The following is a 7,500-nucleotide window of genomic DNA, read 5'->3' as shown; positions in this document are numbered from 1 at the left end:
GACTTGCCACGAGTCGGCTTCTAACTGCACTCCAAGAAAAAGGACTTTGATAAATTAAAATCTTGTATTAAGTCGACAATACTGACTCGATGTATCTACTTTTATTTATATTAGGCAAGATTTTTAAGGGTTTCACTCGTCACCGCAATCCTAACATTACACTTCACAATTTTATTTCATTATAAAATTTTAAGTAGAGGAATCTTCATCTGGTGAGATGCACTACTTTAATGTCATCGTATGATAACCAACACAAAATCCGATCATCTAACGTTAACTAACATGCAATTTTACTGAGAAACTTGCATCATCGTTTTACCCTCGAAAGTTCGAGTTTCGACGTTTCTGGCCTGCTTTAAACGAGTATTCAGCTTTCTAACCGTTGCAACGCTCAGAAACGGGTCTAGGCGGGCAACCCTTGTAATATAACACTAAAAACTTTACCTCTCAGTTATCACAAGGTACGATCAAAGCAGTCCCATATTGTCACAAATCACAAGACAAATGACACAAAACTTGAACATAGGATTAATGTTGCCACAAGCTTTTTAATCTCGAAAGATCGTGCATCGATATATTTCTCAGTATCCAGTTTTCAAACAATCAGGCGAGAGGTTTGCACCATATCGTTGTGCAGGGATGTCTGCTGCAAAAGGCGAGGTACAGGCTATAAATCGAAAACTACTTAGGCGACTTTTTTTTTTATTTGAGTTGATACTTTTCAGTAGATTGTTCATATATACTCTTTAACTTCCGACACGCAAGAATTTTCGGAGCTTGTACTTTTAATAGTAGATTTGTCAGTGTGTGTACTTATGCAACGCAGATACGGCGACGACAACGCCACAAAATAAAACGCTTAATGAGCAAATAAAATTGCTCTGCGTATGCGTTTTAAATTTTGGTAATTTTTTTTTTTGCCATCCTCTTCAAAACAACGACCTGAAATGACCAAATTTAATTTTTACTTGAACGCTACTGCTACCAATTAGTCATTCCCGGCGAATCCTGGGTCGTTCAGTCGCCGTTTCTGTCGAAGTTCAACGAGTTGAAATTATGGCCAAGTAGTGCGAATGACGGTAGACTTTATATTTTCAAGCAAATTTTTCTTTGGCGTTATCGTCGCCGCTTAAGTCTCCTAATAATTAGGAGGGGAGTCACTTCTCGTCAGTTTTCGTGCGCTCAATATTTTACACACAATCTAAACGTCTGGGGACAGGCTACAGTCACCGGCATCCTAAGGCGGCGAACATGCTGAAATTTTTTTTGGATGTCTCCTAGTATTAAGATGTACTTTTGGGATCAACAACTATGCTTCTGGCATTGCTTCATTTTGTGCAACTTTGATTTCTAGTATTGTTATCAAGTTAGACTTGCCACGAGTCGGCTTCCAACTGCACTCCAAGAAAAAGGACTTTGATAAATTAAAGTCTTGTATTAAGTCGACAGTACTGACTTGATGTATCTACTTTTATTTATATTAATCAGGATTTTTAAGGTTTCACTCGTCACCGCAATCCTAACATTACACTTCACAATTTTATTTCATTATAAAATTTTAAGGAGAGGAATCTTCATCTGGTGAGATGCACTACTCCAATGTCATCGTATGATAACCAACACAAAATCCGACCATGCAACGTTAACTAACATGCAATTTTACTGAGAAACTTCCATCATCGTTTTACCCTCGAAAGTTCGAGTTTGGACATTTCTGGCCTGCTTTAAACGAGTATTCAGCTTTCTAACCGTTGCATCGCTCACAAACGGGTCTAGGCGGGCAACCCTTGTAATATAACACTAAAAACATTATTTTTCAGTTATCACAAGGTACGATCAAAGCAGTCCCATATTGTCACAAATCACAAGACAAATGACACAAAACTTGAACATAGGATTAATGTTGCCACAAGCTTTTTAATCTCGAAAGTGCGTGCATCGATATATTTCTCAGTATCCAGTTTTCAAACAATCAGGCGAGAGGTTTGCACCATATCGTTTTGCAAGATGTCTGCTGCAAAAGGCGAGGTACAGGCGGTAAATCGAAAACTACTTAGACAACTTTCTTTTTATTCTAGTTGGTTTCTTTTATAACTTGTTCCTCTTTATTGTTGCTTCTGGCATTGCTTCATTTTGAGCAACTTTGATTTCTAGTATTGGTATCAAGTTAGACTTGCCACGAGTCGGCTTCTAACTGGACTCCAAGAAAAAGGACTTTGATAAATTAAAATCTTGTATTAAGTCGACAATACTGACTTGATGTACTACTTTTATTTATATTAGGCAGGATTTTTAAGGTTTCACTCGTCACCGCAATCCTAACATTACACGTCACAATTTTATTTCATTATAAAATTTTAAGTCGGGGAATCTTCATCTGGTGAGATACACAACTCCAATGTCATCGTATGATAACCAACACAAAATCCGATCATGCAACGTTAACTAACATGCAATTTTACTGAGAAACTTGCATCATCGTTTTACCCTCGAAAGTTCGAGTTTCGACGTTTCTGGCCTGCTTTAAACGAGTATTCAGCTTTCTAACCGTTGCAACGCTCACAAACGGGTCTAGGCGGGCAACCCTTGTAATATAACACTTAAAAGATTTTCTTTCCGTTATCACAAAGTAGGATCAAAACACCCCCATATTGTCGTGCACAAATCACAAGACAAATAACACAAAACTTGAACATAGGATTAATGTTGCCACAAAATTTTTAATCGCGAAAGATCGTGCATCGATATATTTCTCAGTATCCAGTTTTCAAACAATCAGGCGAGAGGTTTGCACCATATCGTTGTGCAAGGATGTTTGCTGCAAAAGGCGAGGTACAGGCTGTAAATCGAAAACTACTTAGGCGACTTTTTTTTAAATTTTAGTTGATATTTTTCAGTAGATTGTTCATTTATACCGCACGCAAAAATTTTCGGAGCTTGTACTTTTAATAGTAGATTTGTCAGCCGGTGTGTACTCAGATGCAACGCAGAAACGGCGACGACAACGCCACGAAATAAAACGCTTAATGAGCAAATGCAATCGTTCTGCGTGTGTCTTTTAAATTTTGGTAAATTTTTTTGCCATCTTCTTCAAAACAACACCCCGCAGAAATGACCAAATTTAATTTTTACTTGAACGCCACTCCTACCAATTTTATTCCTGGCGAATCCTGGGTAGTTCAGTCGCCGTTTCTGTCGAAGTTCACCGAGTTGAAATCATGGCCAAGTAGTACGAATAAAGTAAACTTTATATTTTCAAGCAAATTTTTCTTTGGCGTTATCGTCGCCGCTTAAGTTTCTTAATAATTAGGAGGGGAGTCACTTCTCGTCAGTTATCGTGCGCTCAATATTTTTCACGTCGCTCCACAGAATCTAAACGTCTGGGGACAGGCTACATCACCAGCACCCTAAGGCGGCGAACATGCTGAAAATTTTTTTGGATGTCTCCTAGTATTAAGATGTACTTTTGGGATCAACAACTATGCTTCTGGTATTGGTTTATTTTGTCCAACTTTGATTTCTAAAATTGGTATCAAGTTAGACTTGCCACGAGTCGGCTTCTAACTGGACTCCAAGAAAAAAGGACTTTGATAAATTAAAATCTTGTATCAAGTCGACAATACTAACTTGATGTATCTACTTTTATTTATATTAGACAGGGTTTTTAAGGGTTTCACTCGTCACCGCAATCCTAGCATTACACTTCACAATTTTATTTCATTATAAAATTTTAAGTCGGGGAATCTTTATCTGGTGAGATGCACTACTTCAATGTCATCGTATAATAACCAGGACAAAATCCGATCATGCAACGTTAACTAACATGCAATTTTACTGAGAAACTTCCATAGTCGTTTTACCCTCGAAAGTTCGAGTTTGGAAGTTTCTGGCCTGCTTTAAACGAGTATTCAGCTTTCTAACCGTTGCATCGCTCACAAACGGGTCTAGGCGGGCAACCCCTTGTAATATAACACTATAAACTTTACCTCTCAGTTATCACAAGGTACGATCAAAGCAGTCCCGTATTGTCACAATCACAAGACAAATGACGCAAAACTTGAACATAGGATTAATGTTGCCACAAGCTTTTTAATCTCGAAAGTACGTGCATCGATATATTTCTCAGTATCCAGTTTTCAAACAATCAGGCGAGAGGTTTGCACCATATCGTTGTGCAAGAATGTCTGCTGCAAAAGGCGAGGTACAGGCTGTAAATCGAAATCTACTTAGGCGACTTTTTTTTTTTATTTGAGTTAAGATTTTTCAGTAGATTGTTCGTACATACTCTTTAACTTCCGACACGCAAGAATTTTCGGAGCTTGTACTTTTAATAGTAGATTTGTCAGTGTGTGTACTTATGCAACGCGGATACGGTGACGACAACGCCACAAAATAAAACGCTTAATGAGCCAATAAAATTGCTCTGCGTATGCGTTTTAAATTTTGGTAATTTTTTTTGCCATCCTCTTTAAAGCAACGACCTGAAATGACCAAATTTAATTTTTACTTGAACGCTACTGCTACCAATTAGTCATTTCCGGCGAATCCTGGGTTGTTCAGTCGCCGTTTCTGTCGAAGTTCAACGAGTTGAAATTATTGCCAAGTAGTACGAATGACGGTAGACTTTATATTATCAAGCAAATTTTTCTTTGGCGTTATCGTCGCCGCTTAAGTTTTCAAATAATTAGGAGGGGAGTCACTTCTCGTCAGTTTTCGTGCGCTCAATATTTTACACAGAATCTAAACGTCTGGGGACAGGCTACATCACCGGCACCCTAAGGCGGCGATTATGCTGAAAATTTTTTTTGATGTCTCCTGGTATTTTAATCCGAAAAGTACATCTTAAAAGATGTACTTTTGATGTGCTTTTAGGATCAACAACTATGCTTCTAGCCTACCACGCAGTTGTTTTTCAGGATGAGACGTTAGGAGGAGCTAATATGATTCCCCTAAAAACGAGTGCGTGGGAGGCTACTATACTTCTGGCATTGCTTCATTTTGTGCAACTTTGATTTCTAGTATTGGTTTCAAGTTAGACTTGCCACGAGTCGGCTTCTAACTGGACTCCAAGAAAAAGGACTTTGAAAAATTAAAATCTTTTATTAAGTCGACAGTACTGACTTGATGTATCTACTTTTATTTATATTAGGCAGGATTTTTAAGGGTTTCACTCGTCACCGGAATCCTAACATTACACTTCACAATTTTATTTCATTGTAAAATTTTAAGGAGAGGAATCTTCATCTGGTGAGATGCACTACTCCAATGTCATCGTATGATAACCAACACAAAATCCGATCAATCAACGTTAACTAACATGCAATTTAAATGAGAAACTTCCATAATCGTTTTACCCTCGAAAGTCCGAGTTTGGAAGTTTCTGGCCTGCTCTAAACGAGTATTCAGCTTTCTAACCGTTGCATCGCTCACAAACGGGTCTAGGCGGGCAACCTTTGTAATATAACACTAAAAACTCTACCTCTCAGTTATCACAAGGTACGATCAAAGCAGTCCCATGCATATTGTCACAAATCACAAGACAAATGACACAAAACTTAAACATAGGATTAATGTTGCCACAAGCTTTTTAATCTCGAAAGTGCGTGCATCGATATATTTCTCAGTATCCAGTTTTAAAACAATCAGGCGAGAGGTTTGCACCATATCGTTGTGCAAGAATGTCTGCTGTAAAAGGCGAGGTACAGGCTTTATTAAATTGAAAACTGCTTAGGCGACTTTTTTTTTTTATTTTAGTTGGTTTATATCATAACTTGTTCCTCTTTATTGATGTTTGCGCAGGTTGTGCTCCAAGAAGAAATCTCACCCGAAATGATGGAAGAGGAATCGAAAACAGCCAAGTCCAAAGGTAAACTGTACTGAATAGTTAAGTTAAGGAAAACGCCAGGAAAGACAATTCCTAGTAGCCACACATCGACATTTACTAGCCTGTTCCAGGCTGCTACAGAGATGCGCGAAGGAGAGTGCGAGGGGACGAAAACGCGGGGGGAATGGGGGAGAGAAAAAGAGGGAAAGAAGAGGAGCCTGTAATCATTTTCTTAAACACCTCATGCCACCCACTTTTTCCAAAATGTGTCAACATGTCAAAATGTCAAACTTTTCATTGTCACGGGTTTCGATTACTCCCTTATTCCCCCCTCGTTTTCGTACCCTCGCACTCTTCTTCGCGCATCTCTCTAGGAGGCTGGAACAGGCTAGACATTTACAAACGAACCACAGAATCGACTGGGGCTCTGCCATGTGTGTTACCTACAGTAGAAACTATTATGAACGACTCACTCTGGAAAGCTGGTATACTAACTTAGAACAAACGCCACTCAACCGTTGCCTACAACTATACCTGAATCTTAGAAACGACTTATTAATAACAACAACAACAAATTAAACAGACAAACAATAGACAAATGTACTAACAATACACCAACGGACTTTTGACTAACAAAAGACGGATGGAAACGCACCAATCACTTTTTAACAGTCTTCACAGCCAATAACATCACGGCTTACTGAGAAACGACCAATAACATCTCGACTTCTCAGAACAATCAGGTCAACAACCAGAGACATTTATACCATCTACTGACGTTCGACAATCTGAAGATGACTTCCGCTCGGGTTGTCGAAATGTCAGTCAACGTCATCTCAAACTGGACTTCACTCATCCGCATGATCATAATATACGTGTACATGGTAATATCATTGTTATTAGCCTTAACTTGAGTAGTCCTAGGCTGTCAATCGTCGTAGAACTTGTCCTTACATGCGCAACTTTTTGTAACAGAAATAAAAGTGTCAAGAGCCCCCCCGGGGGGGAGGGGTACTCCCTTTTATGGGCTATATAGGTATGTGCGGCGCCAAGGGTATGGTTTTTCGGCTGTTTTGGTCATAAATAGGGTATCAATTTTAGCCTTTTGCCGCCATTTTGGTAATAAATAGGGTATGGATTTTTGCACTCTAGTCCTGGGTTCGTTTTTTTTTTTTAGAAGAAGCTACTTCAGGTCATAAATAGGGTAGGGAAAATCGCAGATTTTGGTCATAAATAGGGTAAGGGTTTTGGGAAGCGGGCCGCACACCCCTACCCAATTTTGTTTGGAGTACCCCCCCCCCCCCCCCCCGGGCAAGAGCCTGACCATTAAAGGTGCATACATTTGAGTTTCTTCGTTGCCTTTAAAACAAAAATGACGCGTTAAAGTCGAACTAAAAATTAGTTCACTCGTTGTCTTATTTCATTCTTTTCGTTTTGAATTCTTAGTTCCGTTATCAAGGGTACCTAAAGTCCCAGGAGATTTGCCTGCGGCATTTTTAATGCTGGAGAAGATAAAAGTGCCGCACACCCCAGGGTGTCTCTCTGGTTACACCACTCCGATCCATGATGTTACCGGTACGCGTCATGGTTAGTGGTTTTGGAATGGCAGAACATTATCGTTACTTTAAAAGAATTGATAACTTTTTCACAAATTTTCATGGAAATCCCCGCCGCAG

At 39.2% G+C, this 7,500-nt stretch overlaps 2 long non-coding RNA genes across 6 annotated transcripts in view; one reads left to right on the top strand and one right to left on the bottom strand.

Annotated features, from left to right (window-relative positions):
• Positions 1-7,215, bottom strand: part of LOC146464194 (uncharacterized) — an 8,224-nt gene extending 1,009 nt beyond the window's left edge. The window contains exons 1-2 of the long non-coding RNA XR_014868584.1: positions 6,229-7,215; positions 5,737-5,946 (exon numbers count right to left, since the gene is read on the bottom strand). This is a non-coding gene — a long non-coding RNA (uncharacterized LOC146464194). The remainder of the gene's footprint in view (positions 1-5,736; positions 5,947-6,228) is intronic.
• Positions 517-7,500, top strand: part of LOC146464193 (uncharacterized) — a 7,074-nt gene continuing 90 nt past the window's right edge. Inside the window, exons 1-3 of one of the 5 annotated variants that reach the window (XR_014868582.1) lie at positions 517-660; positions 5,800-5,866; positions 7,271-7,500. The exon at positions 7,271-7,500 is cut by the window's right edge and continues 90 nt beyond it. This is a non-coding gene — a long non-coding RNA (uncharacterized LOC146464193). Of the gene's footprint in view, positions 661-1,883; positions 2,029-2,704; positions 2,833-4,041; positions 4,202-5,542; positions 5,700-5,799; positions 5,867-7,270 lie in introns of those variants that run through there. The other 4 variants (XR_014868581.1, XR_014868583.1, XR_014868579.1 and 1 more) reach the window with 4 other exon arrangements.

This window comes from Pavona decussata, unplaced genomic scaffold (assembly GCF_977016875.1).
Source record: "Pavona decussata unplaced genomic scaffold, jaPavDecu1.1 SCAFFOLD_168, whole genome shotgun sequence".
Lineage (NCBI taxonomy): Eukaryota > Metazoa > Cnidaria > Anthozoa > Scleractinia > Agariciidae > Pavona > Pavona decussata.
Note: the sequence above shows the minus strand (reverse complement) of the source record. Positions and strands in the feature narration are given on the sequence as shown.